This window comes from Triplophysa dalaica, chromosome 13 (assembly GCF_015846415.1).
Source record: "Triplophysa dalaica isolate WHDGS20190420 chromosome 13, ASM1584641v1, whole genome shotgun sequence".
Lineage (NCBI taxonomy): Eukaryota > Metazoa > Chordata > Actinopteri > Cypriniformes > Nemacheilidae > Triplophysa > Triplophysa dalaica.
In genome coordinates, this window is record NC_079554.1 from 2,963,848 (window position 1) to 2,985,752 (window position 21,905).

Sequence of the window (21,905 nt, forward strand, 5' to 3'; positions counted from 1 at the left end):
AGATTGAGCCACTGGAGATTGAAAATTCTTAGATGATAACAGATCCTTAATTGCATTTTCGCAAATTCCCAATCTCAAAAAGACTCCACATTGTTGAAAGTTATTTAGAATGTGAAAGCTTTGCTCTAGGAGAGGCTAAAACGACATTGGCTTGCTGCAAGCTGCCTAATGAGTAACTTGCACCGACAGATTGTGCCACTTGAGAAACTAAATTATTTGCTCCAGGTGAGGCTCGAACTCACAACCTCGGCATTGCCCTGCTGCATACTGTCTTATAAGTACCGCGCGCTGACCGATTGCGCCACTGGAGCCTGCTCTTCCGTAAATGATAAAAGATCTTAAAATACATTTGCAAAAATTACCAATCTCAAAAAGACTCCACATTGTTGAAAGTTATTTAGAATGTGAAAGCTTTGCTCTAGGAGAGGCTAAAACGAGATTGGCTTGCTGCAAACTGCCTAATGAGTAACTTGCACCGACAGATTGTGCCACTTGAGAAACTATATTATTTGCTCCAGGGGAGGCTCGACCTCACAACCTCGGCATTGCTAAGCTGCATACTGTCTTATAAGTACCCCGCGCTGACCGATTGCGCCACTGCAGCGTTGCACAAAGTCCCAGTCTCAATAAGACTTTACATTGCTGAAAGATTTTAGAATGTGAAAGTTATGCTCTAGGTGAGGCTGAAACGACATTGGCTTGCTATAAACTGCCTAATGAGTAACTTGCACTGATAGATTGCGCCACCAGAGAAACTAAATTATTTGCTCCAGGTGAGGCTCGACCTCACAACCTCGGCATTGCCAAGCTGCATACTGTCTTATAAGTACCCCGCGCTGACCGATTGCGCCACTGCAGCGTTGCACAAAGTCCCAGTCTCAAAAAGACTTTACATTGTTGAAAGATTTTAGAATGTGCAAGTTATGCTCTAGGTGAGGATGAAACGACATTGGCTTGCTATAAACTGCCCAATAAGTAACTTGCACTGATAGATTGCGCCACCAGAGAAACTAAATTATTTGCTCCAGGTGAGGCTCGAACTCACAACCTCGGCATTGCCCTGCTGCATACTGTCTTATAAGTACCGCGCGCTGACCGATTGCGCCACTGGAGCCTGCTCTTCCTTAAATGATAAAAGATCTTAAAATACATTTGCAAAAATTACCAATCTCAAAAAGACTCCACATTGTTGAAAGTTATTTAGAATGTGAAAGCTTTGCTCTAGGAGAGGCTAAAACGAGATTGGCTTGCTGCAAACTGCCTAATGAGTAACTTGCACCGATAGATTGAGCCACTGGAGCTTGAAAATTCTTAGATGATAACAGATCCTTAATTGCATTTTCGCAAATTCCCAATCTCAAAAAGACTCCAAATTTTTGAAAGTTATTTAGAATGTGAAAGCTTTGCTCTAGGAGAGGCTAAAACGACATTGGCTTGCTGCAAACTGCCTAATGAGTAACTTGCACCGACAGATTGTGCCACTTGAGAAACTATATTATTTGCTCCAGGGGAGGCTCGACCTCACAACCTCGGCATTGCTAAGCTGCATACTGTCTTATAAGTACCGCGCGCTGACCGATTGCGCCACTGGAGCCTGGTCTTCCTTAGACGATAAAAGATCTTAAAATACATTTGCAAAAATTACCAATCTCAAAAAGACTCCACATTGTTGAAAGTTATTTAGAATGTGAAAGCTTTGCTCTAGGAGAGGCTAAAACGAGATTGGCTTGCTGCAAACTGCCTAATGAGTAACTTGCACCGACAGATTGTGCCACTTGAGAAACTATATTATTTGCTCCAGGGGAGGCTCGACCTCACAACCTCGGCATTGCTAAGCTGCATACTGTCTTATAAGTACCCCGCGCTGACCGATTGCGCCACTGCAGCGTTGCACAAAGTCCCAGTCTCAATAAGACTTCACATTGTTGAAAGATTTTAGAATGTGAAAGTTATGCTCTAGGTGAGGCTGAAACGACATTGGCTTGCTACAAACTGCCTAATAAGTAACTTGCACTGATAGATTGCGCCACCAGAGAAACTAAATTATTTGCTCCAGGTGAGGCTCGAACTCACAACCTCGGCATTGCCCTGCTGCATACTGTCTTATAAGTACCGCGCGCTGACCGATTGCGCCACTGGAGCCTGCTCTTCCTTAGATGATAAAAGATCTTAAAATACATTTGCAAAAATTACCAATCTCAAAAAGACTCCACATTGTTGAAAGTTATTTAGAATGTGAAAGCTTTGCTCTAGGAGAGGCTAAAACGAGATTGGCTTGCTGCAAACTGCCTAATGAGTAACTTGCACCGATAGATTGAGCCACTGGAGCTTGAAAATTCTTAGATGATAACAGATCCTTAATTGCATTTTCGCAAATTCCGAATCTCAAAAAGACTCAAAATTCTTGAAAGTTATTTAGATTGTGAAAGCTACGCTCTAGGAGAGGCTAAAACGACATTGGCTTGCTGCAAACTGCCTAATGAGTAACTTGCACCGACAGATTGGCCACTTGAGAAACTATTTTATTTGCTCCAGGGGAGGCTCGACCTCACAACCTCGGCATTGCTAAGCTGCATACTGTCTTATAAGTACCCCGCGCTGACCGATTGCGCCACTGCAGCGTTGCACAAAGTCCCAGTCTCAATAAGACTTCACATTGTTGAAAGATTTTAGAATGTGAAAGTTATGCTCTAGGTGAGGCTGAACCGACATTGGCTTGCTGCAAACTGCCTAATGAGTAACTTGCACCGATAGATTGCGCCACCAGAGAAACTAAATTATTTGCTCCAGGTGAGGCTCGAACTCACAACCTCGGCATTGGCCTGCTGCATACTGTCTTATAAGTACCGCGCGCTGACCGATTGCACCACTGGAGCCTGCTCTTCCTTAGATGATAAAAGATCTTAAAATACATTTGCAAAAATTCCCAATTTTAATAAGACTTCACATTGTTGAAAGATTTTAGAATGTGCAAGTTATGCTCTAGGTGAGGCTGAAACGACATTGGCTTGCTATAAACTGCCCAATAAGTAACTTGCACTGATAGATTGCGCCACCAGAGAAACTAAATTATTTGCTCCAGGTGAGGCTCGAACTCACAACCTCGGCATTGCCCTGCTGCATACTGTCTTATAAGTACCGCGCGCTGACCGATTGCGCCACTGGAGCCTGCTCTTCCTTAAATGATAAAAGATCTTAAAATACATTTGCAAAAATTACCAATCTCAAAAAGACTCCACATTGTTGAAAGTTATTTAGAATGTGAAAGCTTTGCTCTAGGAGAGGCTAAAACGAGATTGGCTTGCTGCAAACTGCCTAATGAGTAACTTGCACCGATAGATTGAGCCACTGGAGCTTGAAAATTCTTAGATGATAACAGATCCTTAATTGCATTTTCGCAAATTCCCAATCTCAAAAAGACTCCAAATTTTTGAAAGTTATTTAGATTGTGAAAGCTATGCTCTAGGAGAGGCTAAAACGACATTGGCTTGCTGCAAACTGCCTAATGAGTAACTTGCACCGACAGATTGTGCCACTTGAGAAACTATATTATTTGCTCCAGGGGAGGCTCGACCTCACAACCTCGGCATTGCTAAGCTGCATACTGTCTTATAAGTACCCCGCGCTGACCGATTGCGCCACTGCAGCATTGCACAAAGTCCCAGTCTCAATAAGACTTCACATTGTTGAAAGATTTTAGAATGTGAAAGTTATGCTCTAGGTGAGGCTGAAACGACATTGGCTTGCTACAAACTGCCTAATAAGTAACTTGCACTGATAGATTGCGCCACCAGAGAAACTAAATTATTTGCTCCAGGTGAGGCTCGAACTCACAACCTCGGCATTGCCCTGCTGCATACTGTCTTATAAGTACCGCGCGCTGACCGATTGCGCCACTGGAGCCTGGTCTTCCTTAGACGATAAAAGATCTTAAAATACATTTGCAAAAATTACCAATCTCAAAAAGACTCCACATTGTTGAAAGTTATTTAGAATGTGAAAGCTTTGCTCTAGGAGAGGCTAAAACGAGATTGGCTTGCTGCAAACTGCCTAATGAGTAACTTGCACCGATAGATTGAGCCACTGGTGCTTTAAAATTCTTAGATGATAACAGATCCTTAATTGCATTTTCGCAAATTCCCAATCTCAAAAAGACTCCAAATTTTTGAAAGTTATTTAGATTGTGAAAGCTATGCTCTAGGAGAGGCTAAAACGACATTGGCTTGCTGCAAACTGCCTAATGAGTAACTTGCACCGACAGATTGTGCCACTTGAGAAACTATATTATTTGCTCCACGGGAGGCTCGACCTCACAACCTCGGCATTGCTAAGCTGCATACTGTCTTATAAGTACCCCGCGCTGACCGATTGCGCCACTGAAGCGTTGCACAAAGTCCCAGTCTCAATAAGACTTCACATTGATGAAAGATTTTAGAATGTGAAAGCTATGCTCTAGGTGAGGCTGAAACGACATTGGCTTGCTGCAAACTGCCTCATGAGTAACTTGCACCGATAGATTGAGCCACTGGCGAAACTAAACTATTTGCTCCAGGTGAGGCTCGAACTCACAACCTCGGCATTGCCCTGCTGCATACTGTCTTATAAGTACCGCGCGCTGACCGATTGCGCCACTGGAGCCTGGTCTTCCTTAGACGATAAAAGATCTTAAAATACATTTGCAAAAATTACCAATCTCAAAAAGACTCCACATTGTTGAAAGTTATTTAGAATGTGAAAGCTTTGCTCTAGGAGAGGCTAAAACGACATTGGCTTGCTGCAAACTGCCTAATGAGTAACTTGCACCGACAGATTGTGCCACTTGAGAAACTATATTATTTGCTCCAGGGGAGGCTCGACCTCACAACCTCGGCATTGCTAAGCTGCATACTGTCTTATAAGTACCCCGCGCTGACCGATTGCGCCACTGCAGCGTTGCACAAAGTCCCAGTCTCAATAAGACTTCACATTGATGAAAGATTTTAGAATGTGAAAGCTTTGCTCTAGGAGAGGCTAAAACGAGATTGGCTTGCTGCAAACTGCCTAATGAGTAACTTGCACCGATAGATTGAGCCACTGGCGAAACTAAACTATTTGCTCCAGGTGAGGCTCGAACTCACAACCTCGGCATTGCCCTGCTGCATACTGTCTTATAAATACCGCGCGCTGACCGATTGCGCCACTGGAGCCTGGTCTTCCTTAGACGATAAAAGATCTTAAAATACATTTGCAAAAATTACCAATCTCAAAAAGACTCAACATTGTTGAAAGTTATTTAGAATGTGAAAGCTTTGCTCTAGGAGAGGCTAAAACGAGATTGGCTTGCTGCAAACTGCCTAATGAGTAACTTGCACCGACAGATTGTGCCACTTGAGAAACTATATTATTTGCTCCAGGGGAGGCTCGACCTCACAACCTCGGCATTGCCAAGCTGCATACTGTCTTATAAGTACCCCGCGCTGACCGATTGCGCCACTGCAGCGTTGCACAAAGTCCCAGTCTCAAAAAGACTTTACATTGTTGAAAGATTTTAGAATGTGCAAGTTATGCTCTAGGTGAGGCTGAAACGACATTGGCTTGCTATAAACTGCCTAATAAGTAACTTGCACTGATAGATTGCGCCACCAGAGAAACTAAATTATTTGCTCCAGGTGAGGCTCGAACTCACAACCTCGGCATTGCCCTGCTGCATACTGTCTTATAAGTACCGCGCGCTGACCGATTGCGCCACTGGAGCCTGCTCTTCCTTAAATGATAAAAGATCTTAAAATACATTTGCAAAAATTACCAATCTCAAAAAGACTCCACATTGTTGAAAGTTATTTAGAATGTGAAAGCTTTGCTCTAGGAGAGGCTAAAACGAGATTGGCTTGCTGCAAACTGCCTAATGAGTAACTTGCACCGATAGATTGAGCCACTGGAGATTGAAAATTCTTAGATGATAACAGATCCTTAATTGCATTTTCGCAAATTCCCAATCTCAAAAAGACTCCACATTGTTGAAAGTTATTTAGAATGTGAAAGCTTTGCTCTAGGAGAGGCTAAAACGACATTGGCTTGCTGCAAGCTGCCTAATGAGTAACTTGCACCGACAGATTGTGCCACTTGAGAAACTAAATTATTTGCTCCAGGTGAGGCTCGAACTCACAACCTCGGCATTGCCCTGCTGCATACTGTCTTATAAGTACCGCGCGCTGACCGATTGCGCCACTGGAGCCTGCTCTTCCGTAAATGATAAAAGATCTTAAAATACATTTGCAAAAATTACCAATCTCAAAAAGACTCCACATTGTTGAAAGTTATTTAGAATGTGAAAGCTTCGCTCTAGGAGAGGCTAAAACGAGATTGGCTTGCTGCAAACTGCCTAATGAGTAACTTGCACCGACAGATTGTGCCACTTGAGAAACTATATTATTTGCTCCAGGGGAGGCTCGACCTCACAACCTCGGCATTGCTAAGCTGCATACTGTCTTATAAGTACCCCGCGCTGACCGATTGCGCCACTGCAGCGTTGCACAAAGTCCCAGTCTCAATAAGACTTTACATTGCTGAAAGATTTTAGAATGTGAAAGTTATGCTCTAGGTGAGGCTGAAACGACATTGGCTTGCTATAAACTGCCTAATGAGTAACTTGCACTGATAGATTGCGCCACCAGAGAAACTAAATTATTTGCTCCAGGTGAGGCTCGACCTCACAACCTCGGCATTGCCAAGCTGCATACTGTCTTATAAGTACCCCGCGCTGACCGATTGCGCCACTGCAGCGTTGCACAAAGTCCCAGTCTCAAAAAGACTTTACATTGTTGAAAGATTTTAGAATGTGCAAGTTATGCTCTAGGTGAGGATGAAACGACATTGGCTTGCTATAAACTGCCCAATAAGTAACTTGCACTGATAGATTGCGCCACCAGAGAAACTAAATTATTTGCTCCAGGTGAGGCTCGAACTCACAACCTCGGCATTGCCCTGCTGCATACTGTCTTATAAGTACCGCGCGCTGACCGATTGCGCCACTGGAGCCTGCTCTTCCTTAAATGATAAAAGATCTTAAAATACATTTGCAAAAATTACCAATCTCAAAAAGACTCCACATTGTTGAAAGTTATTTAGAATGTGAAAGCTTTGCTCTAGGAGAGGCTAAAACGAGATTGGCTTGCTGCAAACTGCCTAATGAGTAACTTGCACCGATAGATTGAGCCACTGGAGCTTGAAAATTCTTAGATGATAACAGATCCTTAATTGCATTTTCGCAAATTCCCAATCTCAAAAAGACTCCAAATTTTTGAAAGTTATTTAGAATGTGAAAGCTTTGCTCTAGGAGAGGCTAAAACGACATTGGCTTGCTGCAAACTGCCTAATGAGTAACTTGCACCGACAGATTGTGCCACTTGAGAAACTATATTATTTGCTCCAGGGGAGGCTCGACCTCACAACCTCGGCATTGCTAAGCTGCATACTGTCTTATAAGTACCGCGCGCTGACCGATTGCGCCACTGGAGCCTGGTCTTCCTTAGACGATAAAAGATCTTAAAATACATTTGCAAAAATTACCAATCTCAAAAAGACTCCACATTGTTGAAAGTTATTTAGAATGTGAAAGCTTTGCTCTAGGAGAGGCTAAAACGAGATTGGCTTGCTGCAAACTGCCTAATGAGTAACTTGCACCGACAGATTGTGCCACTTGAGAAACTATATTATTTGCTCCAGGGGAGGCTCGACCTCACAACCTCGGCATTGCTAAGCTGCATACTGTCTTATAAGTACCCCGCGCTGACCGATTGCGCCACTGCAGCGTTGCACAAAGTCCCAGTCTCAATAAGACTTCACATTGTTGAAAGATTTTAGAATGTGAAAGTTATGCTCTAGGTGAGGCTGAAACGACATTGGCTTGCTACAAACTGCCTAATAAGTAACTTGCACTGATAGATTGCGCCACCAGAGAAACTAAATTATTTGCTCCAGGTGAGGCTCGAACTCACAACCTCGGCATTGCCCTGCTGCATACTGTCTTATAAGTACCGCGCGCTGACCGATTGCGCCACTGGAGCCTGCTCTTCCTTAGATGATAAAAGATCTTAAAATACATTTGCAAAAATTACCAATCTCAAAAAGACTCCACATTGTTGAAAGTTATTTAGAATGTGAAAGCTTTGCTCTAGGAGAGGCTAAAACGAGATTGGCTTGCTGCAAACTGCCTAATGAGTAACTTGCACCGATAGATTGAGCCACTGGAGCTTGAAAATTCTTAGATGATAACAGATCCTTAATTGCATTTTCGCAAATTCCGAATCTCAAAAAGACTCAAAATTCTTGAAAGTTATTTAGATTGTGAAAGCTACGCTCTAGGAGAGGCTAAAACGACATTGGCTTGCTGCAAACTGCCTAATGAGTAACTTGCACCGACAGATTGGCCACTTGAGAAACTATATTATTTGCTCCAGGGGAGGCTCGACCTCACAACCTCGGCATTGCTAAGCTGCATACTGTCTTATAAGTACCCCGCGCTGACCGATTGCGCCACTGCAGCGTTGCACAAAGTCCCAGTCTCAATAAGACTTCACATTGTTGAAAGATTTTAGAATGTGAAAGTTATGCTCTAGGTGAGGCTGAACCGACATTGGCTTGCTGCAAACTGCCTAATGAGTAACTTGCACCGATAGATTGCGCCACCAGAGAAACTAAATTATTTGCTCCAGGTGAGGCTCGAACTCACAACCTCGGCATTGGCCTGCTGCATACTGTCTTATAAGTACCGCGCGCTGACCGATTGCACCACTGGAGCCTGCTCTTCCTTAGATGATAAAAGATCTTAAAATACATTTGCAAAAATTCCCAATTTTAATAAGACTTCACATTGTTGAAAGATTTTAGAATCTGAAATCCATGCTCTAGGTGAGGCTGAAACGACATTGGCTTGTTGCAAACTGCCTCATGAGTAACTTGCGCTGACAGATTGTGCCACTTGAGAAAATAAATTATTTGCTCCAGGTGAGGCTCGAACTCACAACCTCGGCATTGCCCTGCTGCATAATGTCTTATAAGTACCGCGCGCTGACCGATTGCGCCAATGTAGCCTGGTCTTCCTTAGACGATAAAAGATCTTAAAATACATTTGCAAAAATTACCAATCTCAAAAAGACTCCACATTGTTGAAAGTTATTTAGAATGTGAAAGCTTTGCTCTAGGAGAGGCTAAAACGAGATTGGCTTGCTGCAAACTGCCTAATGAGTAACTTGCACCGATAGATTGAGCCACTGGAGCTTGAAAATTCTTAGATGATAACAGATCCTTAATTGCATTTTCGCAAATTCCCAATCTCAAAAAGACTCCAAATTTTTGAAAGTTATTTAGATTGTGAAAGCTATGCTCTAGGAGAGGCTAAAACGACATTGGCTTGCTGCAAACTGCCTAATGAGTAACTTGCACCGACAGATTGTGCCACTTGAGAAACTATATTATTTGCTCCAGGGGAGGCTCGACCTCACAACCTCGGCATTGCTAAGCTGCATACTGTCTTATAAGTACCCCGCGCTGACCGATTGCGCCACTGCAGCATTGCACAAAGTCCCAGTCTCAATAAGACTTCACATTGTTGAAAGATTTTAGAATGTGAAAGTTATGCTCTAGGTGAGGCTGAAACGACATTGGCTTGCTACAAACTGCCTAATAAGTAACTTGCACTGATAGATTGCGCCACCAGAGAAACTAAATTATTTGCTCCAGGTGAGGCTCGAACTCACAACCTCGGCATTGCCCTGCTGCATACTGTCTTATAAGTACCGCGCGCTGACCGATTGCGCCACTGGAGCCTGGTCTTCCTTAGACGATAAAAGATCTTAAAATACATTTGCAAAAATTACCAATCTCAAAAAGACTCCACATTGTTGAAAGTTATTTAGAATGTGAAAGCTTTGCTCTAGGAGAGGCTAAAACGAGATTGGCTTGCTGCAAACTGCCTAATGAGTAACTTGCACCGATAGATTGAGCCACTGGTGCTTTAAAATTCTTAGATGATAACAGATCCTTAATTGCATTTTCGCAAATTCCCAATCTCAAAAAGACTCCAAATTTTTGAAAGTTATTTAGATTGTGAAAGCTATGCTCTAGGAGAGGCTAAAACGACATTGGCTTGCTGCAAACTGCCTAATGAGTAACTTGCACCGACAGATTGTGCCACTTGAGAAACTATATTATTTGCTCCACGGGAGGCTCGACCTCACAACCTCGGCATTGCTAAGCTGCATACTGTCTTATAAGTACCCCGCGCTGACCGATTGCGCCACTGAAGCGTTGCACAAAGTCCCAGTCTCAATAAGACTTCACATTGATGAAAGATTTTAGAATGTGAAAGCTATGCTCTAGGTGAGGCTGAAACGACATTGGCTTGCTGCAAACTGCCTCATGAGTAACTTGCACCGATAGATTGAGCCACTGGCGAAACTAAACTATTTGCTCCAGGTGAGGCTCGAACTCACAACCTCGGCATTGCCCTGCTGCATACTGTCTTATAAGTACCGCGCGCTGACCGATTGCGCCACTGGAGCCTGGTCTTCCTTAGACGATAAAAGATCTTAAAATACATTTGCAAAAATTACCAATCTCAAAAAGACTCCACATTGTTGAAAGTTATTTAGAATGCGAAAGCTTTGCTCTAGGAGAGGCTAAAACAACATTGACTTGCTGCAAGCTGCATAATGAGTAACTTGCACCGACAGATTGTGCCACTTGAGAAACTATACTATTTGCTCCAGGGGAGGCTCGACCTCACAACCTCGGCATTGCTAAGCTGCATACTGTCTTATAAGTACCCCGCGCTGACCGATTGCGCCACTGCAGGGTTGCACAAAGTCCAAGTCTCAATAAGACTTCACATTGTTGAAAGATTTTAGAATGTGAAAGTTATGCTCTAGGTGAGGCTGAAACGACATTGGCTTGCTATAAACTGCCTAATAAGTAACTTGCACTGATAGATTGCGCCACCAGAGAAACTAAATTATTTGCTCCAGGTGAGGCTCGAACTCACAACCTCGGCATTGCCCTGCTGCATACTGTATTATAAGTACCGCGCGCTGACCGATTGCGCCACTGGAGCCTGCTCTCCCTTAGATGATAAAAGATCTTAAAATACATTTGCAAAAATTACCAATCTCAAAAAGACTCCACATTGTTGAAAGTTATTTAGAATGTGAAAGCTTTGCTCTAGGAGAGGCTAAAACGAGATTGGCTTGCTGCAAACTGCCTAATGAGTAACTTGCACCGATAGATTGAGCCACTGGAGATTGAATCTTCTTAGATGATAACAGATCCTTAATTGCATTTTCGCAAATTCCCAGTCTCAATAAGACTTCATATTGATGAAAGATTTTAGAATGTGAAATCCATGTTCTAGGTGAGGCTGAAACGACATTGGCTTGCTGCAAACTGCCTAATGAGTAACTTGCACCTATAGATTGAGCCACTGGCGAAACTAAACTATTTGCTCCAGGTGAGGCTCGAACTCACAACCTCGGCATTGCCCTGCTGCATACTGTCTTATAAGTACCGCGCGCTGACCGATTGCGCCACTGGAGCCTTGTCTTCCTTAGACGATAAAAGATCTTAAAATACATTTGCAAAAATTACCAATCTCAAAAAGACTCCACATTGTTGAAAGTTATTTAGAATGTGAAAGCTTTGCTCTAGGAGAGGCTAAAACGAGATTGGCTTGCTGCAAACTGCCTAATGAGTAACTTGCACCGATAGATTGAGCCACTGGAGCTTGAAAATTCTTAGATGATAACAGATCCTTAATTGCATTTTCGCAAATTCCCAATCTCAAAAAGACTCCAAATTTTTGAAAGTTATTTAGAATGTGAAAGCTTTGCTCTAGGAGAGGCTAAAACGACATTGGCTTGCTGCAAACTGCCTAATGAGTAACTTGCACCGACAGATTGTGCCACTTGAGAAACTATATTATTTGCTCCAGGGGAGGCTCGACCTCACAACCTCGGCATTGCTAAGCTGCATACTGTCTTATAAGTACCCCGCGCTGACCGATTGCGCCACTGCAGCGTTGCACAAAGTCCCAGTCTCAATAAGACTTCACATTGATGAAAGATTTTAGAATGTGAAAGCTATGCTCTAGGTGAGGCTGAAACGACATTGGCTTGCTGCAAACTGCCTCATGAGTAACTTGCATCGATAGATTGCGCCACCAGAGAAACTAAATTATATGCTCCAGGTGAGGCTCGAACTCACAATCTCGGCATTGCCGTGCTGCATACTGTCTTATAAGTACCGCGCGCTGAACGATTGCGCCACTGGAGCCTGCTCTTCCTTAGATGATAAAAGATCTTAAAATACATTTGCAAAAATTCCCAATTTTAATAAGACTTCACATTGTTGAAAGATTTTAGAATGTGAAATCCATGCTCTAGGTAAGGCTGAACCGACATTGGCTTGCTGCAAACTGCCTAATGAGTAACTTGCACCGATAGATTGCGCCAAGATTTTAGAATGTGAAATCCATGTTCTAGGTGAGGCTGAAACGACATTGGCTTGCTGCAAACTGCCTAATGAGTAGCTTGCACCGATAGATTGAGCCACTGGCGAAACTAAACTATTTGCTCCAGGTGAGGCTCGAACTCACAACCTCGGCATTGCCCTGCTGCATACTGTCTTATAAGTACCGCGCGCTGACCGATTGCGCCACTGGAGCCTGGTCTTCCTTAGACGATAAAAGATCTTAAAATACATTTGCAAAAATTACCAATCTCAAAAAGACTCCACATTGTTGAAATTTATTTAGAATGTGAAAGCTTTGCTCTAGGAGAGGCTAAAACGACATTGGCTTGCTGCAAACTGCCTAATGAGTAACTTGCACCGACAGATTGTGCCACTTGAGAAACTATATTATTTGCTCCAGGGGAGGCTCGACCTCACAACCTCGGCATTGCTAAGCTGCATACTGTCTTATAAGTACCCCGCGCTGACCGATTGCGCCACTGCAGCGTTGCACAAAGTCCCAGTCTCAATAAGACTTCACATTGATGAAAGATTTTAGAATGTGAAAGCTATGCTCTAGGTGAGGCTGAAACGACATTGGCTTGCTGCAAACTGCCTCATGAGTAACTTGCATCGATAGATTGCGCCACCAGAGAAACTAAATTATATGCTCCAGGTGAGGCTCGAACTCACAATCTCGGCATTGCCGTGCTGCATACTGTCTTATAAGTACCGCGCGCTGAACGATTGCGCCACTGGAGCCTGCTCTTCCTTAGATGATAAAAGATCTTAAAATACATTTGCAAAAATTCCCAATTTTAATAAGACTTCACATTGTTGAAAGATTTTAGAATGTGAAATCCATGCTCTAGGTAAGGCTGAACCGACATTGGCTTGCTGCAAACTGCCTAATGAATAACTTGCACCGATAGATTGCGCCACCAGAGAAACTAAATTATTTGCTCCAGGTGAGGCTCGAACTCACAACCTCGGCATTGCTAAGCTGCATACTGTCTTATAAGTACCCCGCGCTGACCGATTGCGCCACTGCAGCGTTGCACAAAGTCCCAGTCTCAATAAGACTTCACATTGTTGAAAGATTTTAGAATGTGAAATCCATGCTCTAGGTAAGGCTGAACCGACATTGGCTTGCTGCAAACTGCCTAATGAGTAACTTGCACCGATAGATTGCGCCACCAGAGAAACTAAATTATTTGCTCCAGGTGAGGCTCGAACTCACAACCTCGGCATTGCCCTGCTGCATACTGTCTTATAAGTACCGCGCGCTGACCGATTGCGCCACTGGAGCCTGCTCTTCCTTAGATGATAAAAGATCTTAAAATACATTTGCAAAAATTCCCAATTTTAATAAGACTTCACATTGTTGAAAGATTTTAGAATGTGAAATCCATGCTCTAGGTGAGGCTGAAACGACATTGGCTTGCTGCAAACTGCCTCATGTGTAACTTGCGCCAACAGATTGCGCCACTGGAGAAACTATATTATTTGCTCCAGGTGAGGCTCGAACTCACAACCTCGGCATTGCCCTGCTGCATACTGTCTTATAAGTACCGCGCGCTGACCGATTGCGCCACTGCAGCCTGCTTTTCCTTGGTGATAAAAGATCTTAAAATACATTTGCAAAAATTCCCAATTTTAATAAGACTTCACATTGTTGAAAGATTTTAGAATGTGAAATCCATGCTCTAGGTGAGGCTGAAACGACATTGGCTTGCTGCAAACTGCCTCATGAGTAACTTGCACCGACAGATTGCGCCACTGGAGAAACTATATTATTTGCTCCAGGTGAGGCTCGAACTCACAACCTCGGCATTGCCCTGCTGCATACTGTCTTATAAGTACCGCGCGCTGACCGATTGCGCCACTGGAGCCTGCTTTTCCTTGGTGATAAAAGATCTTAAAATACATTTGCAAAAATTCCCAATTTTAATAAGACTTCACATTGTTGAAAGATTTTAGAATGTGAAATCCATGCTCTAGGTAAGGCTGAACCGACATTGGCTTGCTGCAAACTGCCTAATGAGTAACTTGCACCGATAGATTGCGCCACCAGAGAAACTAAATTATTTGCTCCAGGTGAGGCTCGAACTCACAACCTCGGCATTGGCCTGCCGCATACTGTCTTACAAGTACCGCACGCTGACCGATTGCGCCACTGGAGCCTGCTCTTCCTTAGATGATAAAAGATCTTAAAATACATTTGCAAAAATTCCCAATTTTAATAAGACTTCACATTGTTGAAAGATTTTAGAATGTGAAATCCATGCTCTAGGTGAGGCTAAAACGACATTGGCTTGCTGCAAACTGCCTAATGAGTAACTTGCACCGACAGATTGTGCCACTTGAGAAACTATATTATTTGCTCCAGGGGAGGCTCGACCTCACAACCTCGGCATTGCTAAGCTGCATACTGTCTTATAAGTACCCCGCGCTGACCGATTGCGCCACTGCAGCGTTGCACAAAGTCCCAGTCTCAATAAGACTTCACATTGATGAAAGATTTTAGAATGTGAAAGCTATGCTATAGGTGAGGCTGAAACGACATTGGCTTGCTGCAAACTGCCTCATGAGTAACTTGCATCGATAGATTGCGCCACCAGAGAAACTAAATTATATGCTCCAGGTGAGGCTCGAACTCACAATCTCGGCATTGCCGTGCTGCATACTGTCTTATAAGTACCGCGCGCTGAACGATTGCGCCACTGGAGCCTGCTCTTCCTTAGATGATAAAAGATCTTAAAATACATTTGCAAAAATTCCCAATTTTAATAAGACTTCACATTGTTGAAAGATTTTAGAATGTGAAATCCATGCTCTAGGTAAGGCTGAACCGACATTGGCTTGCTGCAAACTGCCTAATGAGTAATTTGCACCGATAGATTGCGCCACCAGAGAAACTAAATTATTTGCTCCAGGTGAGGCTCGAACTCACAACCTCGGCATTGCCCTGCTGCATACTGTCTTATAAGTACCGCGCGCTGACCGATTGCGCCACTGGAGCCTGCTCTTCCTTAGATGATAAAAGATCTTAAAATACATTTGCAAAAATTCCCAATTTTAATAAGACTTCACATTGTTGAAAGATTTTAGAATGTGAAATCCATGCTCTAGGTGAGGCTGAAACGACATTGGCTTGCTGCAAACTGCCTCATGTGTAACTTGCGCCAACAGATTGCGCCACTGGAGAAACTATATTATTTGCTCCAGGTGAGGCTCGAACTCACAACCTCGGCATTGCCCTGCTGCATACTGTCTTATAAGTACCGCGCGCTGACCGATTGCGCCACTGCAGCCTGCTTTTCCTTGGTGATAAAAGATCTTAAAATACATTTGCAAAAATTCCCAATTTTAATAAGACTTCACATTGTTGAAAGATTTTAGAATGTGAAATCCATGCTCTAGGTGAGGCTGAAACGACATTGGCTTGCTGCAAACTGCCTCATGAGTAACTTGCACCGACAGATTGCGCCACTGGAGAAACTATATTATTTGCTCCAGGTGAGGCTCGAACTCACAACCTCGGCATTGCCCTGCTGCATACTGTCTTATAAGTACCGCGCGCTGACCGATTGCGCCACTGGAGCCTGCTTTTCCTTGGTGATAAAAGATCTTAAAATACATTTGCAAAAATTCCCAATTTTAATAAGACGTCACATTGTTGAAAGATTTTAGAATGTGAAATCCATGCTCTAGGTAAGGCTGAACCGACATTGGCTTGCTGCAAACTGCCTAATGAGTAACTTGCACCGATAGATTGCGCCACCAGAGAAACTAAATTATTTGCTCCAGGTGAGGCTCGAACTCACAACCTCGGCATTGGCCTGCCGCATACTGTCTTACAAGTACCGCACGCTGACCGATTGCGCCACTGGAGCCTGCTCTTCCTTAGATGATAAAAGATCTTAAATACATTTGCAAAAATTCCCAATTTTAATAAGAATTCACATTGTTGAAAGATTTTAGAATGTGAAATCCATGCTCTAGGTGAGGCTGAAACGACATTGGCTTGCTGCAAACTGCCTCATGAGCAACTTGCGCTGACAGATTGTGCCACTTGAGAAACTATATTATTTGCTCCACGGGAGGCTCGACCTCACAACCTCGGCATTGCTAAGCTGCATACTGTCTTATAAGTACCCCGCGCTGACCGATTGCGCCACTGAAGCGTTGCACAAAGTCCCAGTCTCAATAAGACTTCACATTGATGAAAGATTTTAGAATGTGAAAGCTATGCTCTAGGTGAGGCTGAAACGACATTGGCATGCTGCAAACTGCCTCATGAGTAACTTGCACCGATAGATTGCGCCACCAGAGAAACTAAATTATATGCTCCAGGTGAGGCTCGAACTCACAACCTCGGCATTGCCGTGCTGCATACTGTCTTATAAGTACCGCGCGCTGACCGATTGCGCCACTGGAGCCTGCTCTTCCTTAGATGATAAAAGCTCTTAAAATACATTTGCAAAAATTACCAATCTCAAAAAGACTCCACATTGTTGAAAGTTATTTAGATTGTGAAAGCTATGCTCTAGGAGAGGCTAAAACGACATTGGCTTGCTGCAAACTGCCTAATGAGTAACTTGCACCGACAGATTGTGCCACTTGAGAAACTATATTATTTGCTCCAGGGGAGGCTCGACCTCACAACCTCGGCATTGCCCTGCTTTATACTGTCTTATAAGTACCGCGCGCTGACCGATTGCGCCACTGGAGCCGGGTCTTCCTTAGACGATAAAAGATCTTAAAATACATTTGCAAAAATTACCAATCTCAAAAAGACTCCACATTGTTGAAAGTTATTTAGAATGTGAAAGCTTTGCTCTAGGAGAGGCTAAAACGAGATTGGCTTGCTGCAAACTGCCTAATGAGTAACTTGCACCGACAGATTGTGCCACTTGAGAAACTATATTATTTGCTCCAGGGGAGGCTCGACCTCACAACCTCGGCATTGCTAAGCTGCATACTGTCTTATAAGTACCGCGCGCTGACCGATTGCGCCACTGCAGCGTTGCACAAAGTCCCAGTCTTAATAAGACTTCACATTGTTGAAAGATTTTAGAATGTGAAAGTTATGCTCTAGGTGAGGCTGAAACGACATTGGCTTGCTACAAACTGCCTAATAAGTAACTTGCACTGATAGATTGCGCCACCAGAGAAACTAAATTATTTGCTCCAGGTGAGGCTCGAACTCACAACCTCGGCATTGCCCTGCTGCATACTGTCTTATAAGTTCCGCGCGCTGACCGATTGCGCCACTGGAGCCTGCTCTTCCTTAGATGATAAAAGATCTTAAAATACATTTGCAAAAATTACCAATCTCAAAAAGACTCCACATTGTTGAAAGTTATTTAGAATGTGAAAGTTATGCTCTAGGTGAGGCTGAAACGACATTGGCTTGCTACAAACTGCCTAATAAGTAACTTGCACTGATAGATTGCGCCACCAGAGAAACTAAATTATTTGCTCCAGGGGGGGCTCGACCTCACAACCTCGGCATTGCTAAGTTGCATACTGTCTTATAAGTACCCCGCGCTGAACGATTGCACCACTGAAGCGTTGCACAAAGTCCCAGTCTCAATAAGACTTAACATTGATGAAAGATTTTAGAATGTGAAAGCTATGCTCTAGGTGAGGCTGAAACGACATTGGCTTGCTGCAAACTGCCTCATGAGTAACTAGCGCTGACAGATTGCGCCACTGGAGAAACTAAATTATTTGCTCCAGATGAGGCTCGACCTCACAACCTCGGCATTGCTAAGCTGCATACTGTCTTATAAGTACCGCACGCTGACCGATTGCGCCACTGGAGCCTGCTCTTCCTTAGATGATAAAAGATCTTAAAATACATTTGCAAAAATTACCAATCTCAAAAAGACTCCACATTGTTGAAAGTTATTTAGAATGTGAAAGCTTTGCTCTAGGAGAGGCTAAAACGAGATTGGCTTGCTGCAAACTGCCTAATGAGTAACTTGCACCGATAGATTGAGCCACTGGAGATTGAAAATTCTTAGATGATAACAGATCCTTAATTGCATTTTCGCAAATTCCCAATCTCAAAAAGACTCCACATTGTTGAAAGTTATTTAGAATGTGAAAGCTTTGCTCTAGGAGAGGCTAAAACGACATTGGCTTGCTGCAAACTGCCTAATGAGTAACTTGCACCGATAGATTGAGCCACTGGAGATTGAAAATTCTTAGATGATAAAAGATCTTAAAATACATTTGCAAAAATTACCAATCTCAAAAAGACTCCACATTGTTGAAAGTTATTTAGAATGTGAAAGCTTTGCTCTAGGAGAGGCTAAAACGAGATTGGCTTGCTGCAAACTGCCTAATGAGTAACTTGCACCGATAGATTGAGCCACTGGCGAAACTAAACTATTTGCTCCAGGTGAGGCTCGAACTCACAACCTCGGCATTGCCCTGCTGCATACTGTCTTATAAGTACCGCGCGCTGACCGATTGCGCCACTGGAGCCTGGTCTTCCTTAGACGATAAAAGATCTTAAAATACATTTGCAAAAATTACCAATCTCAAAAAGACTCCACATTGTTGAAAGTTATTTAGAATGTGAAAGCTTTGCTCTAGGAGAGGCTAAAACGAGATTGGCTTGCTGCAAACTGCCTAATGAGTAACTTGCACCGACAGATTGTGCCACTTGAGAAACTATATTATTTGCTCCAGGGGAGGCTCAACCTCACAACCTCGGCATTGCCAAGCTGCATACTGTCTTATAAGTACCCCGCGCTGACCGATTGCGCCACTGCAGCGTTGCACAAAGTCCCAGTCTCAAAAAGACTTTACATTGTTGAAAGATTTTAGAATGTGCAAGTTATGCTCTAGGTGAGGCTGAAACGACATTGGCTTGCTATAAACTGCCTAATAAGTAACTTGCACTGATAGATTGCGCCACCAGAGAAACTAAATTATTTGCTCCAGGTGAGGCTCGAACTCACAACCTCGGCATTGCCCTGCTGCATACTGTCTTATAAGTACCGCGCGCTGACCGATTGCGCCACTGGAGCCTGCTCTTCCTTAAATGATAAAAGATCTTAAAATACATTTGCAAAAATTACCAATCTCAAAAAGACTCCACATTGTTGAAAGTTATTTAGAATGTGAAAGCTTTGCTCTAGGAGAGGCTAAAACGAGATTGGCTTGCTTCAAACTGCCTAATGAGTAACTTGCACCGATAGATTGAGCCACTGGAGATTGAAAATTCTTAGATGATAACAGATCCTTAATTGCATTTTCGCAAATTCCCAATCTCAAAAAGACTCCACATTGTTGAAAGTTATTTAGAATGTGAAAGCTTTGCTCTAGGAGAGGCTAAAACGACATTGGCTTGCTGCAAGCTGCCTAATGAGTAACTTGCACCGACAGATTGTGCCACTTGAGAAACGAAATTATTTGCTCCAGGTGAGGCTCGAACTCACAACCTCGGCATTGCCCTGCTGCATACTGTCTTATAAGTACCGCGCGCTGACCGATTGCGCCACTGGAGCCTACTCTTCCTAAAATGATAAAAGATCTTAAAATACATTTGCAAAAATTACCAATCTCAAAAAGACTCCACATTGTTGAAAGTTATTTAGAATGTGAAAGCTTTGCTCTAGGAGAGGCTAAAACGAGATTGGCTTGCTGCAAACTGCCTAATGAGTAACTTGCACCGATAGATTGAGCCACTGGAGATTGAAAATTCTTAGATGATAACAGATCCTTAATTGCATTTTCGCAAATTCCCAATCTCAAAAAGACTCCACATTGTTGAAAGTTATTTAGAATGTGAAAGCTTTGCTCTAGGAGAGGCTAAAACGAGATTGGCTTGCTGCAAACTGCCTAATGAGTAACTTGCACGGACAGATTGTGCCACTTGAGAAACTATATTATTTGCTCCAGGGGAGGCTCGACCTCACAACCTCGGCATTGCTAAGCTGCATACTGTCTTATAAGTACCGCGCGCTGACCGATTGCGCCACTGGAGCCTGCCATTCCTTAAATGATAAAAGATCTTAAAATACATTTGCAAAAATTAACAATCTCAAAAAGACTCCACATTGTTGAAAGTTATTTAGAATGTGAAAGCTTTGCTCTAGGAGAGGCTAAAACGAGATTGGCTTGCTGCAAACTGCCTAATGAGTAACTTGCACCGATAGATTGAGCCACTGGAGATTGAATCTTCTTAGATGATAACAGATCCTTATTTGCATTTTCGCAAATTCCCAGTCTCAATAAGACTTCATATTGATGAAAGATTTTAGAATGAGAAATCCATGTTCTAGGTGAGGCTGAAACGACATTGGCTTGCTGCCAACTGCCTAATGAGTAACTTGCACCGATATATTGAGCCACTGGCGAAACTAAACTATTTGCTCCAGGTGAGGCTCGAACTCACAACCTCGGCATTGCCCTGCTGCATACTGTCTTATAAGTACCGCGCGCTGACCGATTGCGCCACTGGAGCCTGGTCTTCCTTAGACGATAAAAGATCTTAAAATACATTTGCAAAAATTACCAATCTCAAATAGACTCCACATTGTTGAAAGTTATTTAGAATGTGAAAGCTTTGCTCTAGGAGAGGCTAAAACGAGATTGGCTTGCTGCAAACTGCCTAATGAGTAACTTGCACCGATAGATTGAGCCACTGGAGCTTGAATATTCTTAGATGATAACAGATCCTTAATTGCATTTTCGCAAATTCCGAATCTCAAAAAGACTCCAAATTTTTGAAAGTTATTTAGATTGTGAAAGCTATGCTCTAGGAGAGGCTAAAACGACATTGGCTTGCTGCAAACTGCCTAATGAGTAACTTGCACCGACAGATTGTGCCACTTGAGAAACTATATTATTTGCTCCAGGGGAGGCTCGACCTCACCACCATCTGCATTGCTAAGCTGCATACTGTCTTATAAGTACCCCGCGCTGACCGATTGCGCCACTGCAGCGTTGCACAAAGTCCCAGTCTCAATAAGACTTCACATTGTTGAAAGATTTTAGAATGTGAAATCCATGCTCTAGGTAAGGCTGAACCGACATTGGCTTGCTGCAAACTGCCTAATGAGTAACTTGCACCGATAGATTGCGCCACCAGAGAAACTAAATTATTTGCTCCAGGTGAGGCTCGAATTCACAACCTCGGCATTGCCGTGCTGCATACTGTCTTATAAGTACCGCGCGCTGACCGATTGCGCCACTGGAGCCTGCTCTTCCTTAGATGATAAAAGATCTTAAAATACATTAGCAAAAATTCCCAATTTTAATAAGACTTCACATTGTTGAAAGATTTTAGAATGTGAAATCCATGCTCTAGGAGAGGCTGAAACGACATTGGCTTGCTGCAAACTGCCTCATGAGTAACTTGCGCCGACAGATTGCGCCACTGGAGAAACTATATTATTTGCTCC

At 43.2% G+C, this 21,905-nt stretch overlaps 42 non-coding genes across 42 annotated transcripts; all 42 read right to left on the reverse strand.

Annotated features, from left to right (window-relative positions):
- Positions 1-217: 217 nt before the first annotated feature.
- On the reverse strand, positions 218-311 carry trnai-uau (transfer RNA isoleucine (anticodon UAU)). The gene is made up of 2 exons: positions 274-311; positions 218-253 (listed from the first exon to the last, which is right to left on the reverse strand). It is a non-coding gene; the product is annotated as a tRNA-Ile (tRNA).
- Positions 312-1,020: 709 nt separating this feature from the next.
- trnai-uau (transfer RNA isoleucine (anticodon UAU)) lies at positions 1,021-1,114 on the reverse strand. The gene is made up of 2 exons: positions 1,077-1,114; positions 1,021-1,056 (listed from the first exon to the last, which is right to left on the reverse strand). It is a non-coding gene; the product is annotated as a tRNA-Ile (tRNA).
- Positions 1,115-1,500: 386 nt separating this feature from the next.
- trnai-uau (transfer RNA isoleucine (anticodon UAU)) lies at positions 1,501-1,594 on the reverse strand. The gene is made up of 2 exons: positions 1,557-1,594; positions 1,501-1,536 (listed from the first exon to the last, which is right to left on the reverse strand). It is a non-coding gene; the product is annotated as a tRNA-Ile (tRNA).
- Positions 1,595-2,048: 454 nt separating this feature from the next.
- Positions 2,049-2,142, reverse strand: trnai-uau (transfer RNA isoleucine (anticodon UAU)). The gene is made up of 2 exons: positions 2,105-2,142; positions 2,049-2,084 (listed from the first exon to the last, which is right to left on the reverse strand). It is a non-coding gene; the product is annotated as a tRNA-Ile (tRNA).
- A 640-nt stretch (positions 2,143-2,782) lies between these two features.
- trnai-uau (transfer RNA isoleucine (anticodon UAU)) lies at positions 2,783-2,876 on the reverse strand. The gene is made up of 2 exons: positions 2,839-2,876; positions 2,783-2,818 (listed from the first exon to the last, which is right to left on the reverse strand). It is a non-coding gene; the product is annotated as a tRNA-Ile (tRNA).
- Positions 2,877-3,074: 198 nt separating this feature from the next.
- trnai-uau (transfer RNA isoleucine (anticodon UAU)) lies at positions 3,075-3,168 on the reverse strand. Its single transcript has 2 exons — positions 3,131-3,168; positions 3,075-3,110 (listed from the first exon to the last, which is right to left on the reverse strand). It is a non-coding gene; the product is annotated as a tRNA-Ile (tRNA).
- A 641-nt stretch (positions 3,169-3,809) lies between these two features.
- trnai-uau (transfer RNA isoleucine (anticodon UAU)) lies at positions 3,810-3,903 on the reverse strand. Its single transcript has 2 exons — positions 3,866-3,903; positions 3,810-3,845 (listed from the first exon to the last, which is right to left on the reverse strand). It is a non-coding gene; the product is annotated as a tRNA-Ile (tRNA).
- Positions 3,904-4,544: 641 nt separating this feature from the next.
- Positions 4,545-4,638, reverse strand: trnai-uau (transfer RNA isoleucine (anticodon UAU)). Its single transcript has 2 exons — positions 4,601-4,638; positions 4,545-4,580 (listed from the first exon to the last, which is right to left on the reverse strand). It is a non-coding gene; the product is annotated as a tRNA-Ile (tRNA).
- A 454-nt stretch (positions 4,639-5,092) lies between these two features.
- On the reverse strand, positions 5,093-5,186 carry trnai-uau (transfer RNA isoleucine (anticodon UAU)). The gene is made up of 2 exons: positions 5,149-5,186; positions 5,093-5,128 (listed from the first exon to the last, which is right to left on the reverse strand). It is a non-coding gene; the product is annotated as a tRNA-Ile (tRNA).
- A 454-nt stretch (positions 5,187-5,640) lies between these two features.
- Positions 5,641-5,734, reverse strand: trnai-uau (transfer RNA isoleucine (anticodon UAU)). Its single transcript has 2 exons — positions 5,697-5,734; positions 5,641-5,676 (listed from the first exon to the last, which is right to left on the reverse strand). It is a non-coding gene; the product is annotated as a tRNA-Ile (tRNA).
- Positions 5,735-6,120: 386 nt separating this feature from the next.
- Positions 6,121-6,214, reverse strand: trnai-uau (transfer RNA isoleucine (anticodon UAU)). The gene is made up of 2 exons: positions 6,177-6,214; positions 6,121-6,156 (listed from the first exon to the last, which is right to left on the reverse strand). It is a non-coding gene; the product is annotated as a tRNA-Ile (tRNA).
- Positions 6,215-6,923: 709 nt separating this feature from the next.
- On the reverse strand, positions 6,924-7,017 carry trnai-uau (transfer RNA isoleucine (anticodon UAU)). Its single transcript has 2 exons — positions 6,980-7,017; positions 6,924-6,959 (listed from the first exon to the last, which is right to left on the reverse strand). It is a non-coding gene; the product is annotated as a tRNA-Ile (tRNA).
- Positions 7,018-7,403: 386 nt separating this feature from the next.
- Positions 7,404-7,497, reverse strand: trnai-uau (transfer RNA isoleucine (anticodon UAU)). Its single transcript has 2 exons — positions 7,460-7,497; positions 7,404-7,439 (listed from the first exon to the last, which is right to left on the reverse strand). It is a non-coding gene; the product is annotated as a tRNA-Ile (tRNA).
- A 454-nt stretch (positions 7,498-7,951) lies between these two features.
- trnai-uau (transfer RNA isoleucine (anticodon UAU)) lies at positions 7,952-8,045 on the reverse strand. The gene is made up of 2 exons: positions 8,008-8,045; positions 7,952-7,987 (listed from the first exon to the last, which is right to left on the reverse strand). It is a non-coding gene; the product is annotated as a tRNA-Ile (tRNA).
- A 640-nt stretch (positions 8,046-8,685) lies between these two features.
- On the reverse strand, positions 8,686-8,779 carry trnai-uau (transfer RNA isoleucine (anticodon UAU)). Its single transcript has 2 exons — positions 8,742-8,779; positions 8,686-8,721 (listed from the first exon to the last, which is right to left on the reverse strand). It is a non-coding gene; the product is annotated as a tRNA-Ile (tRNA).
- A 933-nt stretch (positions 8,780-9,712) lies between these two features.
- On the reverse strand, positions 9,713-9,806 carry trnai-uau (transfer RNA isoleucine (anticodon UAU)). Its single transcript has 2 exons — positions 9,769-9,806; positions 9,713-9,748 (listed from the first exon to the last, which is right to left on the reverse strand). It is a non-coding gene; the product is annotated as a tRNA-Ile (tRNA).
- Positions 9,807-10,447: 641 nt separating this feature from the next.
- trnai-uau (transfer RNA isoleucine (anticodon UAU)) lies at positions 10,448-10,541 on the reverse strand. Its single transcript has 2 exons — positions 10,504-10,541; positions 10,448-10,483 (listed from the first exon to the last, which is right to left on the reverse strand). It is a non-coding gene; the product is annotated as a tRNA-Ile (tRNA).
- A 454-nt stretch (positions 10,542-10,995) lies between these two features.
- Positions 10,996-11,089, reverse strand: trnai-uau (transfer RNA isoleucine (anticodon UAU)). The gene is made up of 2 exons: positions 11,052-11,089; positions 10,996-11,031 (listed from the first exon to the last, which is right to left on the reverse strand). It is a non-coding gene; the product is annotated as a tRNA-Ile (tRNA).
- A 385-nt stretch (positions 11,090-11,474) lies between these two features.
- On the reverse strand, positions 11,475-11,568 carry trnai-uau (transfer RNA isoleucine (anticodon UAU)). Its single transcript has 2 exons — positions 11,531-11,568; positions 11,475-11,510 (listed from the first exon to the last, which is right to left on the reverse strand). It is a non-coding gene; the product is annotated as a tRNA-Ile (tRNA).
- A 641-nt stretch (positions 11,569-12,209) lies between these two features.
- Positions 12,210-12,303, reverse strand: trnai-uau (transfer RNA isoleucine (anticodon UAU)). Its single transcript has 2 exons — positions 12,266-12,303; positions 12,210-12,245 (listed from the first exon to the last, which is right to left on the reverse strand). It is a non-coding gene; the product is annotated as a tRNA-Ile (tRNA).
- Positions 12,304-12,600: 297 nt separating this feature from the next.
- trnai-uau (transfer RNA isoleucine (anticodon UAU)) lies at positions 12,601-12,694 on the reverse strand. Its single transcript has 2 exons — positions 12,657-12,694; positions 12,601-12,636 (listed from the first exon to the last, which is right to left on the reverse strand). It is a non-coding gene; the product is annotated as a tRNA-Ile (tRNA).
- A 454-nt stretch (positions 12,695-13,148) lies between these two features.
- On the reverse strand, positions 13,149-13,242 carry trnai-uau (transfer RNA isoleucine (anticodon UAU)). Its single transcript has 2 exons — positions 13,205-13,242; positions 13,149-13,184 (listed from the first exon to the last, which is right to left on the reverse strand). It is a non-coding gene; the product is annotated as a tRNA-Ile (tRNA).
- A 198-nt stretch (positions 13,243-13,440) lies between these two features.
- trnai-uau (transfer RNA isoleucine (anticodon UAU)) lies at positions 13,441-13,534 on the reverse strand. The gene is made up of 2 exons: positions 13,497-13,534; positions 13,441-13,476 (listed from the first exon to the last, which is right to left on the reverse strand). It is a non-coding gene; the product is annotated as a tRNA-Ile (tRNA).
- Positions 13,535-13,695: 161 nt separating this feature from the next.
- On the reverse strand, positions 13,696-13,789 carry trnai-uau (transfer RNA isoleucine (anticodon UAU)). Its single transcript has 2 exons — positions 13,752-13,789; positions 13,696-13,731 (listed from the first exon to the last, which is right to left on the reverse strand). It is a non-coding gene; the product is annotated as a tRNA-Ile (tRNA).
- Positions 13,790-13,987: 198 nt separating this feature from the next.
- On the reverse strand, positions 13,988-14,081 carry trnai-uau (transfer RNA isoleucine (anticodon UAU)). Its single transcript has 2 exons — positions 14,044-14,081; positions 13,988-14,023 (listed from the first exon to the last, which is right to left on the reverse strand). It is a non-coding gene; the product is annotated as a tRNA-Ile (tRNA).
- Positions 14,082-14,278: 197 nt separating this feature from the next.
- On the reverse strand, positions 14,279-14,372 carry trnai-uau (transfer RNA isoleucine (anticodon UAU)). Its single transcript has 2 exons — positions 14,335-14,372; positions 14,279-14,314 (listed from the first exon to the last, which is right to left on the reverse strand). It is a non-coding gene; the product is annotated as a tRNA-Ile (tRNA).
- Positions 14,373-14,569: 197 nt separating this feature from the next.
- On the reverse strand, positions 14,570-14,663 carry trnat-ugu (transfer RNA threonine (anticodon UGU)). The gene is made up of 2 exons: positions 14,626-14,663; positions 14,570-14,605 (listed from the first exon to the last, which is right to left on the reverse strand). It is a non-coding gene; the product is annotated as a tRNA-Thr (tRNA).
- Positions 14,664-15,116: 453 nt separating this feature from the next.
- trnai-uau (transfer RNA isoleucine (anticodon UAU)) lies at positions 15,117-15,210 on the reverse strand. Its single transcript has 2 exons — positions 15,173-15,210; positions 15,117-15,152 (listed from the first exon to the last, which is right to left on the reverse strand). It is a non-coding gene; the product is annotated as a tRNA-Ile (tRNA).
- Positions 15,211-15,408: 198 nt separating this feature from the next.
- trnai-uau (transfer RNA isoleucine (anticodon UAU)) lies at positions 15,409-15,502 on the reverse strand. Its single transcript has 2 exons — positions 15,465-15,502; positions 15,409-15,444 (listed from the first exon to the last, which is right to left on the reverse strand). It is a non-coding gene; the product is annotated as a tRNA-Ile (tRNA).
- A 198-nt stretch (positions 15,503-15,700) lies between these two features.
- On the reverse strand, positions 15,701-15,794 carry trnai-uau (transfer RNA isoleucine (anticodon UAU)). Its single transcript has 2 exons — positions 15,757-15,794; positions 15,701-15,736 (listed from the first exon to the last, which is right to left on the reverse strand). It is a non-coding gene; the product is annotated as a tRNA-Ile (tRNA).
- Positions 15,795-15,991: 197 nt separating this feature from the next.
- Positions 15,992-16,085, reverse strand: trnai-uau (transfer RNA isoleucine (anticodon UAU)). Its single transcript has 2 exons — positions 16,048-16,085; positions 15,992-16,027 (listed from the first exon to the last, which is right to left on the reverse strand). It is a non-coding gene; the product is annotated as a tRNA-Ile (tRNA).
- A 197-nt stretch (positions 16,086-16,282) lies between these two features.
- trnat-ugu (transfer RNA threonine (anticodon UGU)) lies at positions 16,283-16,376 on the reverse strand. Its single transcript has 2 exons — positions 16,339-16,376; positions 16,283-16,318 (listed from the first exon to the last, which is right to left on the reverse strand). It is a non-coding gene; the product is annotated as a tRNA-Thr (tRNA).
- A 452-nt stretch (positions 16,377-16,828) lies between these two features.
- Positions 16,829-16,922, reverse strand: trnai-uau (transfer RNA isoleucine (anticodon UAU)). The gene is made up of 2 exons: positions 16,885-16,922; positions 16,829-16,864 (listed from the first exon to the last, which is right to left on the reverse strand). It is a non-coding gene; the product is annotated as a tRNA-Ile (tRNA).
- Positions 16,923-17,121: 199 nt separating this feature from the next.
- On the reverse strand, positions 17,122-17,215 carry trnai-uau (transfer RNA isoleucine (anticodon UAU)). The gene is made up of 2 exons: positions 17,178-17,215; positions 17,122-17,157 (listed from the first exon to the last, which is right to left on the reverse strand). It is a non-coding gene; the product is annotated as a tRNA-Ile (tRNA).
- Positions 17,216-17,669: 454 nt separating this feature from the next.
- On the reverse strand, positions 17,670-17,763 carry trnai-uau (transfer RNA isoleucine (anticodon UAU)). The gene is made up of 2 exons: positions 17,726-17,763; positions 17,670-17,705 (listed from the first exon to the last, which is right to left on the reverse strand). It is a non-coding gene; the product is annotated as a tRNA-Ile (tRNA).
- A 454-nt stretch (positions 17,764-18,217) lies between these two features.
- trnai-uau (transfer RNA isoleucine (anticodon UAU)) lies at positions 18,218-18,311 on the reverse strand. The gene is made up of 2 exons: positions 18,274-18,311; positions 18,218-18,253 (listed from the first exon to the last, which is right to left on the reverse strand). It is a non-coding gene; the product is annotated as a tRNA-Ile (tRNA).
- A 573-nt stretch (positions 18,312-18,884) lies between these two features.
- trnai-uau (transfer RNA isoleucine (anticodon UAU)) lies at positions 18,885-18,978 on the reverse strand. The gene is made up of 2 exons: positions 18,941-18,978; positions 18,885-18,920 (listed from the first exon to the last, which is right to left on the reverse strand). It is a non-coding gene; the product is annotated as a tRNA-Ile (tRNA).
- A 454-nt stretch (positions 18,979-19,432) lies between these two features.
- trnai-uau (transfer RNA isoleucine (anticodon UAU)) lies at positions 19,433-19,526 on the reverse strand. Its single transcript has 2 exons — positions 19,489-19,526; positions 19,433-19,468 (listed from the first exon to the last, which is right to left on the reverse strand). It is a non-coding gene; the product is annotated as a tRNA-Ile (tRNA).
- Positions 19,527-19,912: 386 nt separating this feature from the next.
- trnai-uau (transfer RNA isoleucine (anticodon UAU)) lies at positions 19,913-20,006 on the reverse strand. Its single transcript has 2 exons — positions 19,969-20,006; positions 19,913-19,948 (listed from the first exon to the last, which is right to left on the reverse strand). It is a non-coding gene; the product is annotated as a tRNA-Ile (tRNA).
- A 386-nt stretch (positions 20,007-20,392) lies between these two features.
- Positions 20,393-20,486, reverse strand: trnai-uau (transfer RNA isoleucine (anticodon UAU)). The gene is made up of 2 exons: positions 20,449-20,486; positions 20,393-20,428 (listed from the first exon to the last, which is right to left on the reverse strand). It is a non-coding gene; the product is annotated as a tRNA-Ile (tRNA).
- A 385-nt stretch (positions 20,487-20,871) lies between these two features.
- trnai-uau (transfer RNA isoleucine (anticodon UAU)) lies at positions 20,872-20,965 on the reverse strand. Its single transcript has 2 exons — positions 20,928-20,965; positions 20,872-20,907 (listed from the first exon to the last, which is right to left on the reverse strand). It is a non-coding gene; the product is annotated as a tRNA-Ile (tRNA).
- A 642-nt stretch (positions 20,966-21,607) lies between these two features.
- On the reverse strand, positions 21,608-21,701 carry trnai-uau (transfer RNA isoleucine (anticodon UAU)). Its single transcript has 2 exons — positions 21,664-21,701; positions 21,608-21,643 (listed from the first exon to the last, which is right to left on the reverse strand). It is a non-coding gene; the product is annotated as a tRNA-Ile (tRNA).
- Between the last annotated feature and the right edge of the window lie 204 nt (positions 21,702-21,905).